Below are 26,883 nucleotides of genomic sequence, written 5' to 3'. Positions count from 1 at the left end.
CTTTTCGTCCAAATGTGACAAACGTGAAATCCATGACCTAGCAAACTCTTTAATGGATTCCTTGCCTGCATTGAAGCGTTTTCCACTCCAAAATTCTCTCAACACTTCATTTTGCTTATTGCTAGACCAATACTCATTAATGAAAGCTGTTTTAAACTCCGCTAATGTTTTACACTTCAACATAACATCAGCTGACCAATGCATGGCGTCACCTGCTAAATGGCTTCTAACAAATGAGATTTTCTCTCGCTCAGACCAAGTTGGTGGAATCACATCTTCAAAATCGTTCCAGAAATCTAGCGGATGGGTATTTTTATCTGGATCGAACCGCAAGAACTGCCGACACCCGATAAAAGCGGCGTTTGCAGCTACAACTTGTTGTATACTACCATTACCAGAAGTTACTGAAGCTACTTTACTCTCAATGTTAGCAATGTTAGTACTGATATTTTCTACTTTCATTTCAACATTTTCTACTGTTTGTACCATATGAGTAGTATCAGTTTTGATTGCATCTACATCTGCTTGACATATATTTACTTTTATATTAACATCTTTAAACCTATCTGAGCACAGTTCAGACTTCGCCTCGATCTTTTCTGTTAACTTGAGCTCCAGCTTTGCATCATCCATTTGGAAGTCTCTGCGAACCTCAGCAACTTCGGATTTAACTGTTTTATACATTTCAGAAAACTGTTGAGCAACCTTTTTCTTAATATCCTCATGGTTGTAATCAATTTTATAATTTAAACTGTCTAGATCCTCTTTCAACTTATTGCAACCAGCCTTGAAGGTATCGTCCATTACCTCCAATCGTTTATTAAAATTTATTTGGCTGGCCACAATCCTGTTATTTACCTCAATTATATCAGATTTTAAATCAACTGTCATTCTAGCATTACTGGCAGCTATTGCTTGTAATATAACATTTAAATCAACAGCCCCAGCATCTTTGGGTTGCTCACTAGCTGGCTTTTTATCACACTCAGGTGACGAAAAACTAGCTCCAACACCAGAATCATCAAAACTAAATGAAACTTCTGATTGATTAGTCATATCTAACTTCTCCTTCTTAAACTCTACCACCTCTGCTGACTGATTCATTTTTAATTCAACAGAGAAACTATCATCCAATAAATTAACAATTTCTGCTTTCTGTTTTACTACAGGGGTCTCTATTATTGAATCATTGCCCCTTCCCACACTACTGTCAGGAGACAATACTTCATATTTCACTTTAACATTACTATTTTCATGCATATTTACACTTGAACCGTTGTCTGGATTTACAGTTCCCTCAACAGACATAGGTTCTGATTTAAGTTTAACCTCAGTTTCTTTTGGCAGTTCCATCGCCGACAGTCTTTTAGTGCAGGTTAGTAAAATTTTTAACAGCTTTTCACTTAGTTCCTTCTGCACGACGTATGGTGTTGCCAGCGCGGCGTACCAGGATTCCTGATGCGACGTGGCACGTTGAACTGCAGACGGGTCTCCGACGGCTGTTGTGTGTTTGCAGGCGCTGCGCCGGCTGCACCAGCGGACGACTGCGGATGCGGCGAGACTGGCTTCTCGCGATGCCGGCAGCACCGCTAGACTCAGTGCCAGCTCCGTCAATCCAGATGTGTTGTTAATCCAATTCCGTCGTCCACATGCACACGTAACACATTCACTGTTCCATTACTCAGCTGCGTGTCGCATTCCACTCGCGAAGCCGAATAGTTAAAAATCACTTTCACTTAGTTGATATTCCCGGCCGATGCACCGTATGTGGGGCGGCGAATAGTTTGTAAAAAAAAATAATAGCTAATTGCTGTATAAATGCTTGCATGTTGAATCAGTTTCTGGCTTTTAGAATGTTGTTAATGCTGTCTTTCGCCGTTCTCAACACTGGCTCTCTATTTACTTTTTAGCACCCAGAAAGTGATTTAACAAAACTTGAAGCCTGTAATTAGAGTTCCTAGTGCCCACTTCATCTGAGAATACCATTATAGCAGCAGCTTATAGCTCTGAGGAATTAGGAGATTGTTTGGGATTTCTAATCAAAAACGGTTTTCCAAAATAGTTGAGTATATTCTGAAATTCACTGATAAAAAAACACAAGTATCCCTACAACCTAACTAACAGAGCAGTTCAGAGTCTAATGCGCTGATGCAACTATAAATGTCCGAATTAAATGTTAAAAAGAATGCTCGCCATAATTTGATGAAAATATTTCATCAAACGCCACGCTAAATATTTGGTAGAATGTCTGTCCCGCGACAGCACGTGAAAATACGACAACACGCAAACTGAAGCTAGTTAATGAAAATCATCCCAGAATTAACACTTCACTTGAAATGTTTTCATGGTTCCGTGTATCTCTAGTAACTTGATACGGCACCCGAGGCTGTTTGTAGCAGTGATACCGATGCGACGCGACTCCCGACACAGATGGCGTGTCATTCAGCGCCTGGAGAGAACTGGGCCCTTCTTCCGCGCGCAACGTTCTTATATATAAAGCCGCGGTGCGGACGTCTAAGGGGACGCCTGATCAAATGGGCTCTCCCGACTAGCCGCTGGGCTAGTAACGTACCACTTCAAGTTACATAATAATTTATAGCTTCTTTTGCTGATGGCCGATGAAGCTCTTAATTTAAAAGTGCATTCAGCACGCAGGTAAGTATTGATAATAAAATTTTGACGTGGTTAAGTTAAATATTTTGGGCGAGAGAATTAATTAAATTACACTGCACGCAGTAGATGAGCTCTGAACTGGCCCTTTTGAGATCCGCTATCGCTATAATTTTATAGGTATTCAAAAGAAACTTTTCACATCTTCATAGTCATAGCGGACCTCCAACCTATTTAAATCTAAACATCCTAGCCTTATTTATTAGCCTACTTAATCTATCTTGCTTCCTTCAGTTTTGAGATGAAAACCAGAAAATCATGAATTTCCACTAAAATCTTAATTTGTGAATTCCAAAGTACTGTTTTTATTAAATCATTATGAAAGATGAATCTAAATATAAATTTTGAAGTCTCTAGCTCTTTTCTGTTGCGCCAATGATTTTTTCAGAAAAACGTCCAAATTTCGAAAATGGCTGAAGTTATCGAACTGATATTTAACACACATTAATTTAGTATTATTCCTGACATGCTAGAAAAGTTTTAGGTCATTTGCTTGATTTTTAAGGTATTACGCAACATTTATGACGTCAGAGCTAGTTACATTAGACTGGCTGGCACACAATGGAAACTGATGTGAATTTACTACAGCGTGAATAGGCTGCTTCCCTACACACTCCAGAACTATCACCGTAATTTTAATAACAAACAAAATGTTAATCATCAATATGTACAAAATTTTCAGCAGCCGCAAACACATTTTGGTAACAATACAGGTTTTTCTCCGCAACAGCATCAAAGCCAACCGGTTAGCATACCTAACCAACAATGCAGTCTGCAAGGTCAACCAAGCTTTAATGTTTCGCCGCCTACACGTATAGCGTCAGCTCCAACAAATAGTAACGCACAGTAACAAGGAAATCAGTACGTACAGACAACATACCATTTCAATTCCTATCGCAATGCACCGTATAGAAATGACTATCATGACAGATGTAAAAATAATGGTCATAATTTTCAGCGTACGTTTGATAACAGTCGGTCTTATCAGCAGCAAAATCATCCGCAACAACAGATTATCATGAATGAACCAGACAGTAGATATCATCCCGAACCTAATACGTCAGAACGAAATAACAGAACAGTTCAAATAGTCGAAATGCCACAACATCCTCCCGCAAATAATAGCACATCAGATAGAATTTGACCAGATACAGTACAGGTTGCATCTTTCAACAACGTAAGCACTGCTTTTGACACGCAGAATGTTGTTCACGAAAATGTTATTACTTTTGACGACATCCGATACACACTTTTGCATTTAAAGACAGAATCACAACTTATATTGCTGAAGCTAACTGGTCTGAATACAATCTGATTCTTGAACAACTGTTGCAAACTTTTCGTGCACAAGGACTCACAGTTAATCTCAGTAAATCGCACTTTGGTAAAACTTCTATAAAATTTCTTGGACATGTAATCTCAGCAGAAGGCATTGCGCCTGACCCGGAAAAAGTTCAAGCTTGACGTGACATTACTGTTCCTACGACGAAGAAACAACTACGCAGCTTTTTGGGTTTAATTAACTTTTTTCGTAAATTTATTCATTACTCTGCTTTAGACACCCCTAGATTATGTCAATTGACAGGTAAAAACACTATTTGGTCCTGGGATAGGTAAGCACATTCTGAATTCGTGATCCTGAAACAAGCTTTGTTGAATGCACCACTTTTATCACATCCAGATCTTACTAGAAATTTTTCCATTGCCACCGACAGTTCTAACACCGCTTTAGGCGTACACATTTTTCAGGAAACTGAAGAAGATGGTTGTACTGTAATTAAAAACATCGCCTTTGCGAGTCACATTCCGTCACCTGCTGAACGCAATTATTCTGTTACAGAACTTGAAACATTATGTGTTGTATGGGCATTTACGAGATTTCGGCATTTTCTTTATGGAAGACATACGACCGTTTACACAGATCATAGAGCTATACAGTTTTTACTTTCCGCTAAATTTACACACGACAGATTAAGCAGATGGAAACTTTATTTACAGGAATTTTATTTTACAATTGTTCACATTCCCGGTACACAAAATATTGTAGCAGACGCACTATCCCATTCTCTCACCAACAATCAGCAAGACATCGCAACCAACTCCTGCAAAGCAAATTTCAGCGTCATGTACATTCAACAAGTTGCATTTGAAAATTTCATTTCGTCGTCATTGCGAGACATAGCGCAAGAGCAAAGTAAAGACAACGTATGGAAAGAAATTAAACACCTTTGGCAAGATAGGAATAATGTTACCATTAGAAACAATTACACTGTACGCAATAATATTCTGTTTCGCCGCTCTCACCCTGACAGCAACAATTGGTTACTATGCATTCCTGACGAGCTTGTTAACAAATTAATTTCGTATACTCATTTAAGTTACGCACATTATGGAGCCAGAAAATGTTTTCTTATACTGAGACAGAACTGTTATTTTATCAACATGGAGAAACGTATTCGACGAGTTTTAGCGTCATGTAAAATCTGCCAGAAAGCTAAATCAGACACGACTTCACATATTCCTCCATTACATCCCATTGTACCTGTTAAATTGAGACACATGGCCGCTGTAGATATTTTTGGTCCGATTCCCAGAACTAATAGAGATTTTTGCTACATCTTTGTTGCTGTTGAACTCACTTCAAAATTTGTTACCTTCACTCCGTTACGCAAAGCTACTGCTAAAACTGTTTCGAAAGCATTTGTAAAACATTTTCTATTCCATGTAGGGCATGTATTGAAAGTAATTTCCGACAATGGATCACAGTTTCGATCTGCTATATGGACACGTATGTTACGAGCTAGAAACATTTCTCCGATCTATATATTCAGATACCAAGCTTCTTCGAACCCTTGTGAACGACTTATGAAAGAAATTGGTAAACTGTGTAGAATATACTGCCATTAAAAACATTGATTGGGACACACACATACTCTCATTCCAAGATATAATTAATTCCATACCAAATGAATCTACTATGCTATCTCCGACTGTTATACTGAAAAATGTTGAACCACCTAACAAAATTAAAGAATTAGTAACCTTTCCTACATCTCGTCGACTACGACACCATGAAATAATTGACATTGCGCTGAACAACATCAAACGTTACTTTTGAATGCATTACGGGAACAGCAGTGATCAATGTCTTGTAAATAATTACTATTAAAAACAGTCTTGATCACGATTTATTTAACAAGGTGACCGGTTTCGACCACTACTGTGGTCATCTTCAGACCATTGAGTAGGAACCCCTTTCTGTGGGAGAATCACAGAAAGGGGTTCCTACTCAATGGTCTGAAGATGACCACAGTAGTGGTCGAAACCGGTCACCTTGTTAAATAAATCGTGATCAAGACTGTTTTTAATAGTAATTATTAACATCAAACGTGCCGCAGAGCGCCGGAGAAGACAGCAAAAACAGGTTTGTACACGCCATGACTTTCACATTGGACAGAAGATATTAGTACGTACACACTATTTATCTAACACAGGAAAGAGTAGATGTAGTAAATTTGAGCTTCTATACGCAGGTCCGTATCGAATTCTCAGTATTCCTCACCCCAATGTAGTACACGTCGAAACTTTGAGAACCAGAAAAAGTAAAGGCAATCACCATGTCTCCAATATTAAACCCTTTATTGAATGAACATACTTTATGATTTATCACACTGTAATGATATTTTCTGATTTTTATATGACCAATGATGCAATTATATTTATGTGACTACTTACTGATGATTATCGTATTTTTTCTTGGCAAGTGCCCGGCAAGGTAAGGTTAGCAGGTCACTTTTCTTGTCGTTACACATCAGACTGTGCACATTTTTCCAGATAAACTTACACATTTTATGACCACTTATGCAATTATATCTATGTGATTACTTACTGATGATTATCGTATTTTTTCTTGGCAAGTGCCCGGCAAGGTAAAGTTAGCAGGTCGCTTTTCTTGTCGTTGTACATCAGACTGTGCACATATTCCATTTTTCATATATGTATGATTGTTTTCCTGTTTTGTTTGTATGCACTATGAAATCTTTAAGATATAACAAACACCAGTTGACTTTGACATTTTGCCTTATGATATCTCAACATCATGACTATTTTACTTTTTTTTTTTTTTTTTGCCTCTACATTGTGATACTCTGTGTACATTTTTGCACCTCTACACTGTCTATGTTTTTGACATATTACGTTTTCTGTCATGCTATGCTGTATGCTCAATTATATCACTAGATACCAGTTTTTATTTAATGGGTATGTGATTTAAATGCAAGACATTAATCATTGTTCATCATTTTCAGAAAGCAATAACGTGTAAAAGAAGTAAATTAAACAAACCACAGTGGATTACTATGAAATGGGAATTTCACCTTCGGAATGAACGAAAGAAGATGCAATACCTCGTCACGAAGAGTAAATGGATCAGAATTAACAAGCATTAACAAGAATATACTATACACATCGTATGATAGCGGTCTTAACTAATTTTTTTCTTTCAGAATACGAGGCGATTGATGCAGGCTGTCAGACAGAACTACACATCTTAGTTTTACTGATGAAATAGTTGTATGAAGTAAATGGTAATTTGAACAATGAATAATGAAGTCTCCTTTTTTCAGATGATAATGAATGATGATGAAAAGTGATGAAGAATATGGTACTATGAATAATTATGTTTTTCTTTGCAGGTGATGAAAATAATGAAGTTATGGTGATATGAATAATGAAATTTTTGTTTCCAGGTGATGATAGTGATGAATTTTATATGGCCACTAAACGCACCACTTTTAAGTTTTTCTTTGTAGATGAGGATAATGATGAAGTTTATATATTTACTGTTAGTTAAGAAATGCTGTGTAGTTATTTAAGTATTTGTTGCAGTTCGTTTTGACAGTATGTCTTATGTTGCATGGTATAATGACTGAAGGTTTTGGAAAAGACAGCTAGAGAACATATATATTGAATACACATTTCATTACCTGTTAATTCGAAGTTCACTACTTTTCAGCATAATATGCGTGTCTTCTTTCAGCTTAATAATCCATTTTGTATTTTTTCCAGGAGAAGCTATTCATGAAATTAATGTGCTATAAGCAGTTGGTCATTCAACCTGTTCTAGTACTTGCACTTTTTTTTACCCATTTGTGTGTGTCATTCATGAATGTGATCACATATACGCTGTTTGTTTCATAACCTTGCTACAGCTGACTCATGACGAATGACGTTACTTATCCTCATTTGCAGCAATAAGTCAAAAGCAAATATTGTTATCCCCCAGCAATTAATTATCGATCCCATCGCAATGCATTGCTAGCACAAAAAAAAAGTATTACCAGTCCCAAATAATGCTACCAGTTTAAGAGAGTTTTGAGTAATGTTTTCTAATCACAGACCTTGAGTAATAGTTACAGTGTGTTACATTTTAAATATGTCGTATGTCACTTGAATGATGAAAAATGTTTTGTAATATTCAATACTTGCTATATGTTTAGTAACTGGCCAATGAATGCCACTGTTTCTTATATTTGTATTATGTCACTTACATGCTATTATATATGAATACCAGTAGCTTGATGCTACACTCATTAGCTCCCGTTTGAATGATGGCTTCTGATGATTTGTAACTGGTCAATGAGTGCCAATAATTATTTTAAATATGTCGATGTCACTTGAATGATGAAAAATGTTTTGTAATATTCAATACTTGCTATATGTTTAGTAACTGGTCAATGAATGCCACTGTTTCTCATATTTGTATTATATCTCTTACATGCTATATATATGAATACTAGTAGATTGATGCTACACTCTTTAACTCCTGTTTTGAAGGATGACTTCTGATGGTTTGTAACTGGCCAATGAGTGCCAATGATTACTATAACTAGCTAAATTATGTAAATAGTATGCCATTAATTAACTCTTGTTTTGAATGATCACTTTTGAATAATGCATAAAAATGGTTTGTAACTGGCCAATGAGTGCCAATGTTCACTATAATCAGATGACTTATGAACATTATTCTGTAATACTTCATACATAGTACAGAAATATTCAGTAACTAGGCGATGAGTGCCACCAATTACTCAAATCAGTTGATAGACTAGTGTAATTCTCAATGATGACTGGCATAAGACTTAATGTCCTTCACCTTCTGACCTAATTACCAGAAATTACTGCAATATCCGTTTGTCCTGTCTATCCTCATGCTCATGGAGCACTATATTTGGTTTTTGCACTAATTCTATGTTGGTGTACCTTACAAGAACGTGGTGTTGACACAACATGCTGTCCACCACCTTGAGCGGTGGAGATGTTATTATGGTCCCAATGTTTGGTGTACCTAATGTACTACCAAAATGATAACATTGAATATTAATACGACATTTCAGTGTCTTGGCTACACTGATTAATACTTCAGGGAAGAGAACTTCAGATTGTCTCACTTGGTGTTGTGCTTCTGTAGAAAGATATGGACTTTCAGTGCAGCTACGTGCAATCTACTGTGCTACAACCATGATGCAATCCTTCCCTTTCCTATCCTAGTCCTGGTAAAATGGTAAAAAAATACTACAGTGCGTATGCACTTTATGTCATTTGTTAATATGATTTGTACTCATTGCGTATACATTTTGTGATTTCTTGATATGTTCTGTACTCAGTGCATGTGCCCTATATTTTATTTCATGTTCTGCACTTATATATATATATATATATATATATATATATATATATATATATATATATATATATATGTATATATTCTGTGACTGTAAACTTAGTTAATTAAGAAAAATTTGTTGCTCATGGCAAGTCCAATTGACTCACCATCGCTGCCAAAATTTTGCCCCCCCCCAGTGGAGGGTTATGTAAGAGGTATGCGCTGCCTGCGATATAGAATCGCTGACCAGAGAGCAGTGTTGACTGCAGTACGAACTGTGTAACTGTAGCAGTTAGTTGTTGCTAGTCGCTTGTCTGAGGTTGTCTGCGCTTGTCTGCAGTCTGCTCTGGTCGGGAGTCCGGAGCCTGAGTATTACTGTATAAGGTAAAAAGCAGCCTCGCGCATATCTAGTAATGTATCTGAACTGTCATCCATATGTTTTAAAAAATGTCCTAATAATAATTTTTGTAATATAAAGTAATTTTTTTAAAAAAAGCATTCATTTCAAAAACATCAGTTGCTTCCTTTCACAAATCACAAATGTATAGGCCAGCATTGCACGGAGCTGTGCCGGAAAAATGTTAAGTAAGAGCAGATATATTCGCCGTTTTTATTGAGGTAAGAATTTTTGCTTTTTATTCAGAATGATCTTACAGGGCCACGACGCAGCACTGCCGTCGTCCAAATTTTACCAGATTACTGAATTTATTTGTTATTACGAGGTTTAGGAATTTTTCTGTTTCGTGCTTACATTAAATGAGAAAAGCATTTTGTCGGTACATTAAATATGAATGCATTTCTGCATGGAGATTATAAATGGCAACCAGTTTTGTTGTGAGGTTACACAAAAATTAGAATCATTAACCAAATAATATTTATTTAATTTTAAATTTTGTGGGGAGGTTACAGAGTCGTAGAGAAGAGGGTTTGGTGGTCTGTTGGACTGATGATAGTTTCATATGATGATAGTCTGGGTTCGATTCCAACTTCTGCCGATGTCTTTTGATAGGGAGAGGCAGATTCTATTCTCTTCTGGCTACATCAAGTGAAGAAGGTATAATGGCATTGTGGTCTGAAAATCACATTAAACATGATATTCCTTCTCTACCAAGTAGATGTTAGGTGGAACCACAATAAAGTAATGGGTGGCGACATGTAGAAACTCTATCACCAGTACTTTCTTATACTAGTTATTTATTTCTAGTGACGAAAAAAACCCTGTGTATGGTCACAGGACACTTATTCCATCTTTTATTTGAGCTTCTGTACGTCGATAAAATTGGTTCTGAACTTTGAATGCAACTCAGACCACCCTTAACGCGGAATTTGATCCCTTCGCGACAATACAGCTCGACTACAACTTGTTGTTTGTTCAAAACTGCAGATTCCTCAACATCTCCATATATTGTGCATAAATGGATTGGAATCCTGGCCCAGCACTAAAGATTTCACTATGTATTATCAAGCTCTAGCATGAGAACACCTATCTGCTGGTGGATAACAATTTTTATTTTTAATGCATTTTCATTCACTGTCAACACTAACGATATCTGACGTTTTTGACTCCCAGTTTGACACAGAACTATTTGCGAGATCGCTGTAAGTTCAAGGATGTTATTCCGAGCTGCTGGTGGAGAAAAATTCGGTAAGTGTCGTCTCTTTGTGTGTAGTCAACAACGATATGTTTGGCGTTCGATTCTCAGTCAGCACTGAACTCTTCGTCATATTATTTCTAGTTCAAACATACTCACATGTCGCTGCTGGTGTAACAAACCCATACTTCACGTTCCTTTTCTCTAGAATATAACAGCGATACGTGCCGGCTTGGAGTCCTGGGAAGGAAAAATTAATGTTTCGTCTCATCATTTCATTTAATACATCTAGTTACTGGCGAGAAAATTCGATATGTCAAAGTTGATTGTGCTTCGATAACAATCCGATTAGGTTCTGGGTTCGAATCCCTGTCCAACACAAAGCTTTACCTCACAGCATTTCAAGTAAGTTACTTATGAAGAAGCAATATTTAACATCTCTCGTAGTTCGTTAACAGTGACAATAGATGCTGGGTAGGAATTCGCGTCTGTTAAAAATGTTCAAATGGTTCAAATGGCTCTGAGTACTATGGGACTCAACTTCTGAGGTTATTAGTCCCCTAGAACTTAGAACTAGTTAAACCTAACTAACCTAAGGACGTCACACACACCCATGCCCGAGGCAGGATTCGAACCTGCGAACGTAGCGGTCACGCGGTTCCAGACTGCAGCGCCTAGCACCGCACGGCCACTTCGGCGGCGCTAAAAATGTTACGTTTTGTAATTTAAAGTTGATATTTCCTGATACTGTCCAAAAATGAGGTATATCACTCTCTTTATGCCTAGTCAGGAATGACTGTTAATTTCCGTCAGCCACGAAATCTTAGCCTACATTATTGGTTCAAATGGCTCTGAGCACTATGGGACTAAACATCTGAGGTCATCAGTCCCCTAGAACTTAGAACTACTTAAACCTAACTAACCTAAGGACATCACACACATCCATGCCCAAGGCAGGATTCGAACCTGCGACCGTAGCAGTCACGCGGTTCCGGACTGAAGAGCCTAGAACCACTCGGCCACCACGGCCTAGAATGCATGACCTGGGTTTGAATCCATATGCAGAACGAGGCGGTTCGTCGTGTCATTTGAAGTTCGTACATATTCTCAACTATCCGCTCGTGAATAACGTAAATTTTTAATGACATTTTGTGTTAAATAACAAGTATGGTATGTTACTTTGAAAAGGAAATCATGAATACGACGAACTTACTACGTGCATTACCTATCTGACGTAATAATGAAAGTGCTAACATTTCAGGTATGTCATTTATTGCAATAAATGTGAGCTTACAAGCCTTAAGGACAGTCTTATCTGTGATGAGGTGTTCCCTGATATTTTTAGTATCGTGGTATTACTTTACATCTTGAGTTATTGCGATACAGAGCAGTCTTTTCTAGTGGTGACTTGTTGGAACCATTTTCAACAGTCAAACGACTGTACCAAGGAGCGATTAGAGGACCTGCTAGACAGCTGCGTTATGTAGGTTGCATGGGAATCATGTGAAATGCAATTCAGATCGTTCGGATACTTTTGAGCACCACTGTACATAAAATCAGAAGTTAAATATCAAATGTTTTCACCAATAGTGCAATGCTGGAACCTTAATTGACGATAGAATTGTTTTTGCCTGGCTGGGATTCGATCCCAGCATCTAGCACCGTCGTATTCTAGCCAGGAACAGACGATAAATAGCTATTGTTGGTTCACCAGTAGCGAAATGGGCGCATGTTTAGGTAGACATCAGGCGACGAAAAGTTCTGTGCTGAATGGAATTCAAACCCCGCACACGTGGTCATGAAGAAACTTTAACTATCAAATTCTTTTCCAATAATAGCTAGGAATGGCATGTTTTTACTTTCAATGATGTGATGGAAAATACTCTGCTGGCTAGAAGTTGAATCCACAACATGTCGTCGTTGGTGATCACAACGTCAAACCCAAATCCGTTTTCACCAGTATTATGGAGAGGAATATTTGAACTTGAAAAGATGTAAGGAAACGTTTGATCTTGTAATGTTGTGATAAAAATCTCATCATGTGGCTGTGGGTTGAAACGAACACGTTACAGCTGACAGCGCACGAAGAGACATTGAAAATGCAACTATTTTTCACCTGTAGTTCGGTGTGCACATGCTAGGGCTTGAAATGAAATAATGAATATTTTGTGCTGATCAGGATTCGAAACCAGATAGATGCTTTTCGAGGACGCCTAGAAGAGTTTGCAATCTTCGGGAACACAGTGAAATCGAATTCTAATCCCAGTCCAGCACCACAATTGTCAACGTCTCAGTTTAAAATAAAGTAAGAGCATTGTGAACTTACATGGCCATTGGTTCATTAAATGAAATACGTTTTGTAGTTTACGACGGCTTGCTGGTGACAGAGTCTCTGCCTTACGGGGTTTCTCCATCTGTCACAGCTCAGACGAATGCCACTCTGCCCCAGTCGGCAGCGAAGGGATGTTATCTTTACTGCGGATATTGAACTAAGGAGCTTACTGGCGTTCTGCACTTGGTGTTACTAGGGGTGAAGGAGAGCTACTTGTGTGTGTTAAAAATCTACGCCTGACGTGAGATGTGAATCTACACGTTCTACACATCAATACAAGATTAATCCACCAGACCACAGAACCCCCTGCCAAGCACATAATTATGAATTGCAGAGTATTCATTTAGATGTAAATGCAGATGTCAAGGGACGCGTAACAGGAAGGAGGGCGGGATCTGAGAATGGATAGAAGTGCAGAAGTGCAAAATATAAGCGTGAAATGCTTGCAAAGTATTGCTTACTTAGATGTATGCCACAGTTCGTTTTATCTTAGGACCGAGAGATAAGGAAGTACCGTTCTCAGAATGAAGAGTGGGTTATAGGGAAGGGGAGATCAAAGAATACGGTTTCATAGGTGGTGAGAGGAATGATAGAGAGTAAAGACAGCAGCAATTAAAAGAGAAAATGTAACGTTATTGGAAACCGCTAGATTTGTTTACAAAGTTTTGGGGGAGTGTAATAGAAGGGCACTTCCGGCAATAGTGTCAGAGAGAGAGAGAGAGTGTGAGAGAGAATAGAAGAGATATTAACAACGAGTAAACATAAATTTTGTAATGTGTGTGAAATCTTATGGGACTTCACTGCTAAGGTCATCAGTCCCTAATCTTACACACTACTTAACCTAAATTATCCTAAGGACAAACATACACACCCATGCCCGAGGGAGGTCTCGAACCTCCGCCGGGATCAGCCTCACAGTCCATGACTGCAGCGCCTCAGACCGCTCGGCTAATCCCTAGCGGCGAGTAAACATAATATGAAATCGTTTGCGTATTATGTGGAGGACGAAGGTTGTTTTCACGGATGTAGGGGAAGAGAGAGACGTATTTGAAATAACAAAACCTACTGTGACAGAGTCCATCTACGCTGATTAGTTTGTAAGTATGTAGACAGGGTATAAATGAAATCAAAATAGAATACTTAACAAGCTGTATATTCAAAAGAAACCCACTTGAATTAAAAGGGCAACTCAAAGGAAAGCTAACCCATATTGTATCTTTTCTGTTGCCACGCGATCTTCCACTAGCTCCCAATGAAGAAAAAGACAAAAAATAACAAAACATTTTAAGAACTCTAATATTTTATCCAGAATCCTTCATTATTTTGTACTTCTATCACGCGTCTTGGTATAGAATGTATAAGCCGTCGGACGTAACGCAACAGCCTGAAGAAGCAACTTCCTCCCAGGCTTCCAGGACGCAGTCCCAAAGAGCGTCCGCAGTTGATGGTTGGTTTCGTGGCCAGTTCCCTGTTAATGTTCTGGCGACCTCAGCCCACATGTTTTCCATGGAGTTCATATCAGCCGCCCGTGGCGGCCAGTCCATGACGTTGACGCCAATCGTGGAGAGCCGCTGCTGAACAAATGCAGACTTGTGAATGGCAGAATGGTCCTCTTCCAATGTGACGTCCCCTTCTGCGTACAGCATTCGCACTGACGGAAGCATCACATTTTCCAATATATGGGCATACTGCACGCTGTCCAGAGTTCCTCCTATCCTGTGAAGAATTCCCGCCCCTCTCGCAGAATTCCAACCCCAGCCGGTAACAGATAGCCGGCCACTTCTTCCCGTCGTGGTTACATATTCGCGTCGATGGCGAGTCCCTTGCGGCCTGTAAACGATTCGTGGACCGTGGTTATCGGTGGAAATCACCTTCTCATCAGTGAAAATGACGTTGTCCCACGACGCCCTCAGATGGAGGTCTGCAAATGCTAGCAGGTATAAAACGTTGCCTTCGCTGAGCTCTTGTTTCACGGCGGATCATCGTGCATGCAGTCCAGCGTCCCTCAGCCTTCGGCGAATCGTGTCACTGGAGCCGGGGAAGTTGGTCTCCCGCCGCAACTGCTTCGCGTTCAGAAAGGGATTTTCTCTGCTCCTGGACACAAGGTCCCTGTCTTCCTGCTGTGAGATCACTCTCTTCCTGCCTGAGCCAGGAGCCCTGTTGGTGGTGCCTCTTTCAAGGCAGATACTCCACCATCTCGTTGTAGTGGTATGTGGTACGCCATACCGTCTGCCAGCTTCTCTGATGGAACATCCTCCTTCCTCAATGAGAGCGACGACTCTACCTCGGCCGGCCGAGGTGGCCGAGCGGTTCTAGGCGCTTCAGTCTGGAACAGCGCGACCGCTACGGTCGCAGGTTTGAATCCTACCTCGGGCATGGATGTGTGTGATGTCCTTAGGTTAGTTAGGTTTAAGTAGTTCTAAGTTCTAGGGCACTGATGACCTCAGATGTTGAGTCCCATAGTGCTCAGAGCCATTTGAACCATTTTTTGACTCTACCTCGAATAGACCTCTCCCAGTGAGCCATTACGGCAGACAGCCTAATGTGTATTTCTGCTTGCCGCTCTTATACTGATTCCAGGAGAGGAGGTAAACATATTTACGTCAAACGTGAAACGTCCCCTTTGAAGAATTATACACGACTGTGCTTAAACTGTCACACAATATTTTGTTAGCGCAACGCAATCTGACTTTCAATAATCCCTACAAAAGAATGGGCCTTGACTAACATTAAACTATACCTTTCACAAATCACTTACCTCACAAAAATCTTCGCTGCTCAAGCTACTGCAATACAGCGAGCGCCACTACTGCCAGCTAAATAAAAGATTCAAACTATGGAAGGCACTAACTACTGATAGGGATAGTTAGCAAATGAAAGATATTAATAGAGAACAAACAATGTATTTACCTTGATATCATCATACATAAATATAGCAGTTCATGACAAATTTCAAAACTCCGCCATCTCTCTCCCCACATCCACCACTGCTGGCGGCTCACCTCCAACTGCGCAACGCTACGCGCTGTTCACAGCCAGCTGCCTAACACTACAATGGCGAGTATTACAACAATGCAAAGCAGACACAGACTGCACACAGCACAGCCAGTGATTTTCATACAGAGGTGGCGTTACCAATAAAAAACCTAAACAGCCTACTTACATGTAATACTCGCCATTGTAGTGTTATGCAGCTGGCTGTGAACAGCGCGTAGCGTTGCGCAGTTGGAGGTGAGCCGCCAGCAGTGGTGGATGTGGGGAGAGAGATGGCGGAGTTTTGAAATTTGTCATGAACTGCTATATTTATATATGATGATATCAAGGTAAATACATTGTTTGTTCTCTATTAATATCTTTCATTTGCTAACTATCCCTATCAGTAGTTAGTGCCTTCAGTAGTTTGAATCTTTTATTTAGCTGGCAGTAGTGGCGCTCGCTGTATTGCAGTAGCTTGAGCAGCGAAGATTTTTGTGAGGTAAGTGATTTGTGAAAGGTATAGTTTAATGTTAGTCAGGGCCCATTCTTTTGTAGGGATTATTGAAAGTCAGATTGCGTTGCGCTAACAAAATATTGTGTGTCAGTTTAAGCACAGTCGTGTATAATTCTTCAAAGGGGACGTTTCAAACGGAGCGGCAGAGGCAGAGGCATGCGGCGCAGCCGTGCTGGCTCGTCCCGGGCTGTTGGCCCACCAACGCCACCGCCAGCTCGCTCACTTCCGTCTCGCCTCGGCCAGCCTGGCTGGCCCGTAGCTCGCGAGCCGCGGCTAGTACAGACCCGGGCCGCATGGCCACGGTCATCCCTTGAAGGATCAAAAGTTATACCTAACCTACCCAAGTCTGTAGTACAAACTAACGCAGCTACAGCTATTATGCTATAACATGTGCAGGCACACCTACAGTTGACGATTCATTCAAATATTTGACGAACAATACTTTAAAAAATACATTCATTTTAAACATAGCTACCACAAAATATTTCACCTAGCTAACAATAGCATGACGCAGGAAACTATACTTTCTTGAAAGCGCTGTGCATTAGATGTAGCCTTAAGAAAACCTGTATTCAATCACGACAACTAAACGGAATGTAAAAGTAAACCGATTTGGAGGCAACTTCTCCAAATAATAGTATATACTTAGTATATAATACACGTTTTGTGCACTTATAACATGTACTCAGTGTCTCTGAAACAATACGTGCTGCACGACGGAAATTACTTTCTGCTGAGGCACTTCATTTACATCTCAATGATACACGACTACTAGAGAACATTGCTCTTTACGGCAGTCAATCCACTTGTAAATTAACATCATGATATCGCAGATATTAGGCAACGCGTTACTACACAACTACTGAATATGAAGTTGATTATTAACGTGTCTTCATAACCATGTGTGCGGCGTTCGACTCTCAGTCAGCATAGACGTTTTCGTCACCTTATTTCTAGTTAAACGTGGGCACATCTCGCTGATGGTGGACAACCTTGGACATTTCTCGTCTGTTCCTGGTTAGACAACGACGGAGGTAGGCGCCGGGTTCGAATCCCGGTCAGGCAATACAACTTCAGTCGTAATTTAAGGTTCCAACCCCACTACTGGTGACATACTGTGATATCTACATTCTGATTTTACGTACTTATTCAACAATCCGATTAGGTGATGGGTTCGCATCCTTGTCCCCAGCATTACATGATGGCATTTCAATTTTAAACATGTGCATCCTTTATTCCTTGACAATGCAACACTATACAACGTCTTTCGAGGTTAATTACCAAGAAGGTAATTGTCATGTTAGGATTCCTGCTTTCGTACAAACATTATCGTCATCTGCGTTCAAGTTGAGAATTGATAACTTATACTGGTGCAAACGTCAATATTTGACGTCTCTTTCTGCCTAGTGATCGAGTCTCGATAAGGCACAAAGCTTTGCTTGGTTAACAATGGCTTTACGTTCTGGGTTTGCATCCGGATCCAGAACGAAGACGTTGGTCATGTCATTTAAAGTACAACTTCGTGTACAAGTAACTGTTGATGAGTAAAGTGAACAATGATATTACTTGTGATTCGCTGTTAATGTTGGGATTTCCGTAGAGTGGTTGCCACCGTTAATCACGTTTTCTTTTAACTGCTTAGTATTACATAAAGTTGATGCGAAACCACTCCCCGTTGAACGTTGAACGACGTTCAGCATGTGTTGCGTAAACCTTTCAGACAGCAAAGAACTTGTTTCCAATTGCCATACAACTTTACAAATCCATATACTGTCTCAAATATTTAATTGTGCCTAAGGATTACTGAACGATTCATGTGACAAAACTAGTTATCCAATAACATTTGAAATGTCACTTATTGTGATTAAGTTTAGTTTACAAACGTTAAGGACTGTCTGATCTCTTCTGTACTATCGTGGTGTTACTTCACATCTGGATGGACTGTCATAAAGCCCGGGGTTCTCTAGTAGTCTCTAGCGATACCCATTGTGTATCTTACAACGACTGTACTGTGGAGGGTTGCGACGATGTGCAACACAGATATGCTATGTTGGTTGCATACAGTCAGGTGCAGCCTACACTTTGAAATTCAGGCGTTACCCACTTTTTTTGCTGTCGAGTGTACATATACAGATGGCGGTAGTATCACGTACACAATGTATAAGAGGGCAGTGCTTTAGTGGAACTGTCATTTGTACTCAGGTGATTCGTGTGAAAACGTTTCCGGAAGGAATTAACCGACTGTGAATGCGGAATGGTTGTTGGAGCTAGATGCATGGGACAATTCATATAGGAAATCATTAGGGAATTCAGTATTCTGAAATCCACAGAGTCAAAAGTGTGCCGAGAATACCTAATTTCAGGCATTACGTCTCACCACTGACAATGCAAGGGACAACGCAATGGCCAACACAGTGGCTGACGCTCCTCACTTAACGATCGAGAGCAGCGGCGTTTTCGTAGAGTTGTCAGTGGTAACAGACAAGCATCACCGCGTGAAATAACTACAGAAATCAATGACAGATATCAATGCAGGACATATGATGAACGTATCCGTTAGGATAGTGGGGCAAAATCTGGCGTTAATGGGCTGTAGCAGCAGACGACCGATGCGGGTGCCTTTGCTAAAGCACATTGCCTGCAGCGACACTCCACGGCTCATGACCGTATGTGCCAACTGAACCCATCATCATTGACTGGAAATGGTTACGTTCGGACACTTGGAGACCATTTTCAGCCATTCGTGGACTTCATGTTTCGAAACGACGCTGTCATGTCATCGGTCCACAGTCGTTCGTGACTGATTTTAACAACATTCTGGTCCATTCGAGTGAATGATTTGGGCACCCAGAACGCCCATCGTTAATCCCATCGAACATTTATGGGACATAATCGAAAAGTCAGTTTGTGCACAGCTTCCTGCACCGGCAATACTTCACAGTTACGGACGGCTATAGGGGCGGCATGGCTCATTATTTATGCAGGAGATTTCCAACGACTTGGTGAGTCCATGTCACGTCACTTTGCTGCACTGCGCTGGGCAAAAGGAGATCTGGCACATATAGGGAGATATCCGTGACTTTTGTTAATTCAGTGTATATAGGGACTGTGCCTGTTGCGCATAAACGCAAGGTGAATTGACTAGAAGCTGTTTTGTCGCCGTCAAACATACTTCAGATCTTTAGGTGTTCCCCTAAGCTGAACTGAGGTAGACCTATTCTTCAGAACAGGGCGACATCCGTTCTGCTTACTGGCTAACGCTCATGACGCCATAAGAAAGGAAGCTTAGTCGTTAAGTACACTACTGGCCATAAAATTGCTACACCACGAAGATGTGCTACAGACGCGAAATTTAACCGACAGGAAGAAGATGCTGTGATATGCAAATGATTAACTTTTCAGAGCATTCACACAAGGTTGGCGCCGGTGGCGACACCTACAACGTGCTGACATGAGGAAAGTTTCAAACCGATTTCTCATACACAACCAGCAGTTGACGGTTTGGTGAAACGTTGTTGTGATGCCTCGTGTAAGGAGAAGAAATGCATACCATCACGTTTCCGACTTTGATAAAGGTCGGATTGTAGCCTATCGCTATTGCGGTTTATCGTATCGCGACACTGCTGCTCGCGTTGGTCGAGATCCAATGACTGTTAGCAGAATATGGAATCGGTGGGTTCAGGAGGGTAATACGGAACGCTGTGCTAGATCCCAACAGCCTCGTATCACTAGCAGTCGAGATGACAGGCATCTTATCCGCATGGCTGTAACGGATCGTGCACCCACGTCTCGATCACTGAGTCAACAGATGGGGACGTTTGCAAGACAACAACCATCTGCACGAACAGTTCGACGACGTTTGCAGCAGCATGGACTATCATCTCGGAGACCATGGCTGTGGTTACCCTTGACGCTGCGTCACTGACAGGAGCGCCTGTGATGGTGTACTCAACGACGAACCTGGGTGCACGAATGGCAAAACGTCATTTTTTCGGATGAATCCAGGTTCTGTTTACAGCATCATGATGGTCACACCGTGTTTGGCGACATCGCGGTGAATGCACATTGGAAGCGTGTATTCGTCATCGCCATACTGGCGTATCACCTGGCGTGATGGTTTGGGGTGCCATTGGTTACACGTCTCGGTCACCTCTTGTTCACATTGACGGCACTTTGAACAGTGGACGTTACATTTCAGACGTGGCTCTACCCTTCATTCGATTCCTGCGAAACCCTACATTTCAGCAGGATAATGCACGACCTGATGTTCCAGGTCCTGTACGGACCTTTCTGGATACAGAAAATGTTCGACTGCTGCCCTGGCCAGCACATTCTCCAGATCTCTCACCAACTGAAAACGTCTGGTCAATAGTGGCCGAGCAACTGTCTCGTCACAATACGCCAGTCACTACTCTTGATGAACTGTGGTATCGTGTTGAAGCTGCATGGGCAGCTGTACCTGTACACACAATCCAAGCTCTGTTTGAATCATTTCCCAGGCGTATCAAGGCCGTTATTACGGCCAGAGGTGGTTGTTCTGGGTACTGATTTGTCAGTATCTATGCACCCAAATTGCGTGAAAATGTAATCACATGTCAGTTCTAGTATATTTGTCCAATGAATACTGGTTTATCATCTGCATTTCTTCTTGGTGTAGCAATTTTAATGGCCAGTAGTGTATAAATCGCTAGATGCCTGCGCCGGCTTTGTAGTTCGCTCGTGATACTGCGCCCATTCATATTGGTAATGCTCAGTACGGATTTTGTATCGAAGTGTTGAAAGAGTTTCGTAAGTTTTCAAACACGTGGGTCCTATGTTAAATAGGTCCACGAAACTTCTCGCTGCCACCAGCGAAACACCTATGGTAAAAGTTTCGGTGATGCATCTCGTTTGAAGCGTCATGTTTTGTCGCTGCTTGAGAAAAATGACGCCTGTGAACAAACTCATGCGTCCAGTTTGTGGATGCGAATTAGGTTTCAAAAATTCTTCCTAGTATTGCCAGTAACATGAGACTATTGTTCAGGAAAAATTGAAAGAACGCAGCACATAGCGACAACGCTCTCACTACAAGTTAGTGCCGAGATGGGAGACTGGGGAGGCAATCATGTACTGGCCTTGAGTTACATCATTGGCCGTTGCACCTTGGATGTTGTTTCTGTCAGTTTTTTTCCTCCTTTTTCCCCTCCGTCCTCTGACTGGTTTGATACAGTCTGCCACGAATCCCTCTCCCTTGCCAGTCACTTCATCTCAGAGTAGCACTTGCACGCTACGCGTCGAATTATTTTCTGGGCGTATCACAATCTTTGTCTTCCTCTACAGTTTTTACCTTCTACAGCCCTCTCTAGTACCACGGAAGTTTTTCCCTTATATCTTAACGCGTGTCCTATCATCCTATCCTTCTTCTTGTCAGTGTTTTCCATATATTCCTTTCCTCACTGATTCTGCGGAGAACCTCATCATTTCCCACTTCATCAGTCAACCTAAGTTGCAACATTCTTCTGTAGCACCACATCTCTAGTGCTTCAGTTCTCTTCTGTTCCGGCTTTCCCACTGTCCGTGTTTCACTACCGTATAATACATTCTCAGAATTTTCTTCCTAAAATTAAGACCTCTGTTTTATAGTAGCAGATTTTTCTTGTAAATAATTACTATTAAAAACAGTCTTGATCACGATTTATTTAACAAGGTGACCGGTTTCGACCACTACTGTGGTCATCTTCAGACCTACAAGTTGTATACAAAGCTCTAATTAGAGGGCTACATACATTAAAGAAAATACATAAAGCTATAAAGCTATAAAACGTTGAATTACCATTGAGTAGGAACCTCTTTCTGTTGGAGAATCACTACTGGAGAAACCAGTGCTCGTCTTACTATATATAATGGAGGCTCCACCCACTTCTGACTGCATTTTTCTTGGCCCAAGAACGCCCTTTTTGCCAGTGCTAGTCTGCTCTTGATGTCCTCCTTGCTCCGTCCGCTATGGGTTATTTTGCTGCCTAGGTAACAGAATTCTTTAACTTCACCTACTTTGTGATTACCAATTACGACGTCAAGTTTCTCACTGTTCTCATTTATGTTACTTTTCATTACTTTCGTTCAGCACGTCCTGTAGCTCTTCTTCACTTTCACTGCGGACAGCAATATCATCAGCGAATCTTAAAATTGATATCCTTTCACCTTAAGTTTTAATACCACTCTTGAACCCTTCTCTTATTTCCGAAATTGGTACTTCGAGGTGTAAATTGAACGGCAGCGGCGAAAGACTACATTCCTGTCTTACACCCTTTTTAATCGGCGCACTTCGTTCTTGGTCTCCCACTCTTATTGTTCCCTCTTGGTTCTTGTACGTATTGTGTATTACCTATCTTTCCTTATAGCTAACCCCTATTTTTCTCAGGATCTCGAATACTTTACGCCATTTGACACTGTCGATCGCTTTTTCCAGGTCGATAAATTTTATGAACATGTCTTGATTTTTCTATAGTCTTGTTTCCATTTTCAACAGCAGCGTTAGAACTGTCTCTCTGCTGCCTTTACCACTCCTAAAGCTAAACTGACTGTCGTCTAAAAGAACCTCAGTTTTCATTTCCATTCTTCTGTATACCATTCTTTGTACACACCAACATGAATAGCCGGTTTGTTGCCGCTTACTCAATGATTTTAGAAATTCCCATGAAATCTTCTGCCTTATTTGATCTTAAGTCTTCCAGAGCTCTAACACTAATACTGGCTCTCCTACCTCTTCTGCATCGACGACTCCTGTTGCTTCTTCCATCACGTTATCAGACAAGTCTTCCCCGTCACAGAGGCTTTCAGTGTACTCTTGTTACCTACCCACTCTCTCGTCTGCATTTATCATTGGAATACCCACTGCGCCTTAATGTTACCACCCTTGCCTTTAATTTCACGGAAGTTTGTTTTAACTTTTCTATACGCTGAGTCAGTCCTTGCGACAATCATTTCTTTTCCGATTTCATCGCATTTCTCATGTAGCCATTTCGCCGTAACTTCCCTGCACTTCCTATTTATTTCGTTCCTAAGTGACTTGTATTTCTGTATTCCTGATTTCCCTGAATATTTTTGTACTTCCTTCTTTCGGGGTTTAGCTGAAGTATTTCTTCTGTTACCCATGGTTTCTTGCTGTATCTATAGCGTTAGAGAACATCAAGCGTATCTCGTCATTCATTAGTTATCTGTATCCATTCTTTGTGTACTGATTCTTCCTGCCTAATCTCTTGAAGTTCAGCCTACTCTTCATCACTATTAAATTGTGATCTGAGCCTGTATCTGCCCCTGGGTACACCTTACAATCTAGTATATGACTTTGGAATTTCTATCTGACCATGATGTAATCTAACTGAAATCTTCCCATATCTCCCGACCTTTTCCAAGTATACCTCCCCTCTTGTGATTCTTGATCAGAGTATTCGCTATTAATAGCAAAAATTTATTTGTAGAACTCAGTTAGTCTTTCTTCTCTCTCATCTCTACTACTAAGCCCTTATTCTCCAGTAGACCGTTATTGTACTCCTTCCCCTACAATCACTTTCCCGTCTCCCCTCTCTATTAGATTTTCATCTCCCTTTACGTACGGAATTACCCTTTCAATATCCTCATATGCTTCCTCTATCTGTTCATCTTCTCCTTCGGCATACATACTTGAACTATAGTTGTCGGTTTTGGTTTGTTTTCAATTCTGATGCGAACAACCCTATCATTGAACTGTTCACAGTAACTAACTCTCTGTCCTAAGGTCCTATTTATAACTAATCCTACTCACATTATACCATTTTCTGCCGCTATAGATATCACCCTATACTCGTCTGACCAGAAATTCTTGCGCTTCTTCCATTTCTCCATGGAGATTGAAATCAGCATTTCCCTTTTCATATATTCTAGTTTTCCTACCACGTCGACGTTCTGACATTCTATGCCCCGACTCGTAGAACGTTACACATCCGTTGTGTATTGGGTTTCTTTCTCATGGCCACCTATCTATCGGCAGTCGTCTCCCGGAGATCCGAATGGGGGACTAGTCCGGAATCTCTTGCCAACGGAGAGATCATCATGACACTTTTATATTACAAAAAAATGGTTCAAATGGCTCTGAGCACTATGGGACTTACCATCTATGGTCATTAGTCCCCTAGAACTTAGAACTACTTAAACCTAACTAACCTAAGGACATCACACAACACCTAGTCATCACGAGGCAGAGAAAATCCCTGACTCCGCCGGGAATCGAACCCGGGAACCCGGGCGCGGGAAGCGAGAACGCTACCGCACTACCACGAGCTGCGGACTTTATATTACAGGTCACGTGTGCTATGGATACACGTTATGCGTCTTTAACGCAATGGTTTCCATGCTCTCTGCATCTTCATGCCGTTTATCGCTGCTGATTCTTCCGGACAGTTTCCCAACCCAAGGGCAAGAGAGTGCCCCGAACCTCTATCCGCTTCTTCCCCGACTTTATCAAGGCCGTTGGCAGAACGATTCTTCAGCCGCATGTCTTCAGCTACCGTTGCTGATGATGTTTATTCAAAATTTAAGGAGTGGCGTGGTTCTGACCAGGGTTCCAGGGCGTTTTGATTACTATTGAAAGACGCAACCACTCCCAGTTTTTCTTTTTACGCTCACACCACGGATACACTTACGTTGTTGGAAAAGATTTTAGTCTTGCACCTAATTTGGCTTCCTTCTCAATAATGAGACGACTGTGGCTATAAAAGGACTCCATCATTTACAAGATACCACAGCAGAAGTATAACGATTGGTCGATTATTTATACAGGGTTAATACAGTCAGGGCTTTTCTCGCATCCTTCATTCAAGCAAAAATCAGATCACGGTTTCGTCCTACATGTCAATTCAAACACCTAAAACTGGTTTCTATTAGAAGCTGACCTGAATACCATATTGCGTGTTTTGACCTTCCAGAGTCCATGTAAAATGTAGGTCCTCCAGTAACTGGCTGGATAAGGACGGAAGAATGCAGGTGCATATCACATGCAGTAGGATCACGCCTAACAAACACTGTGGTGGTGAAACCAATCTTCGGATTGGTGACAGCTTTGCAGTTAGAGCTTGCAAACACCTAAATTAACACGTTACTCATTTTTCTGAACATTAACTGTGTGTAATCAGACCTGTACTGACATTTTATGAGATGAAATTACCTGGCAGAATAAAACTGTGTGCCGGACCGAGACTCGAACTCGGGACCTTTGCCTTTCGCGGGCAAGTGCTCTACCAACTGAGCTACCCAAGCACGACTCACGCCCCGTCGTCACAGCTTTACTTCTGCCAGTACTTCGTCTCCTACCTTCCAAACTTTGCAGAAGCTCTTCTGCAAACCTTGCAGAACTAGCACTCCTGAAAGAAAGGATATTGCGGATAGGTCCCGAGTTCGAGTCTCGGTCCGGCACACTGTTTTAATCTGCTAGGAAGTTTCGTATCAGCGCACACTCCGCTGCAGAGTGAAAATCTCATTCTGGAAACATCCCCTAGGCTGTGGCTAAGCCATGTCTCCGCAATATCCTTTCTTTCAGGAGTGCTAGTTCTGCAAGGTTCGCAGAAGAGCTTCTGCAAAGTTTGCAAGGTAGGAGACGAGGTACTGGCAGAAGTAAAGCTGTGAGGACGGGCCGTGAGTCGTGCTTGGGTAGCTAAGTTGGTAGAGCACTTGCCCGCGAAAGGCCAAGGTCCCGAGTTAGAGTCTCGGTCCAACACACTATTTGAACCTGCCAGGAAGTTTTGAGTAGTAACATGTTTACCTAATATGCAGTGGGCCCGGGTTCGATTCCCGACGAAGTTGGAGATTTTCTGTGCTCGTGGACTGGACTTTGTGTTGTCTTCATCTTCCTTTAGTCATCATCACCCAATTACCTGAAATAGGACTTGCAGCCTGGCGGCATAACTTCCCCGGATGGGGCCTCCCGACCATCAATCCTACACGATCATTTGATTTCATTTTTATATACACTGAAGAGCGAACGAAACTGGTACACTTGCGTAATATCGTATAGGGCCCCCGCGAGCACGCAGTAGTGCCGCAGCACAACGTGGCATGGACACGACTAATGTCTGAAGTAGTGCTGGAGGGAATTGACACCAAGAATGCTGCAGGGCTGTCC

The sequence above is a fragment of the Schistocerca serialis genome, chromosome 2 (assembly GCF_023864345.2).
Source record: "Schistocerca serialis cubense isolate TAMUIC-IGC-003099 chromosome 2, iqSchSeri2.2, whole genome shotgun sequence".
NCBI lineage: Eukaryota > Metazoa > Arthropoda > Insecta > Orthoptera > Acrididae > Schistocerca > Schistocerca serialis.
Note: the sequence above shows the minus strand (reverse complement) of the source record.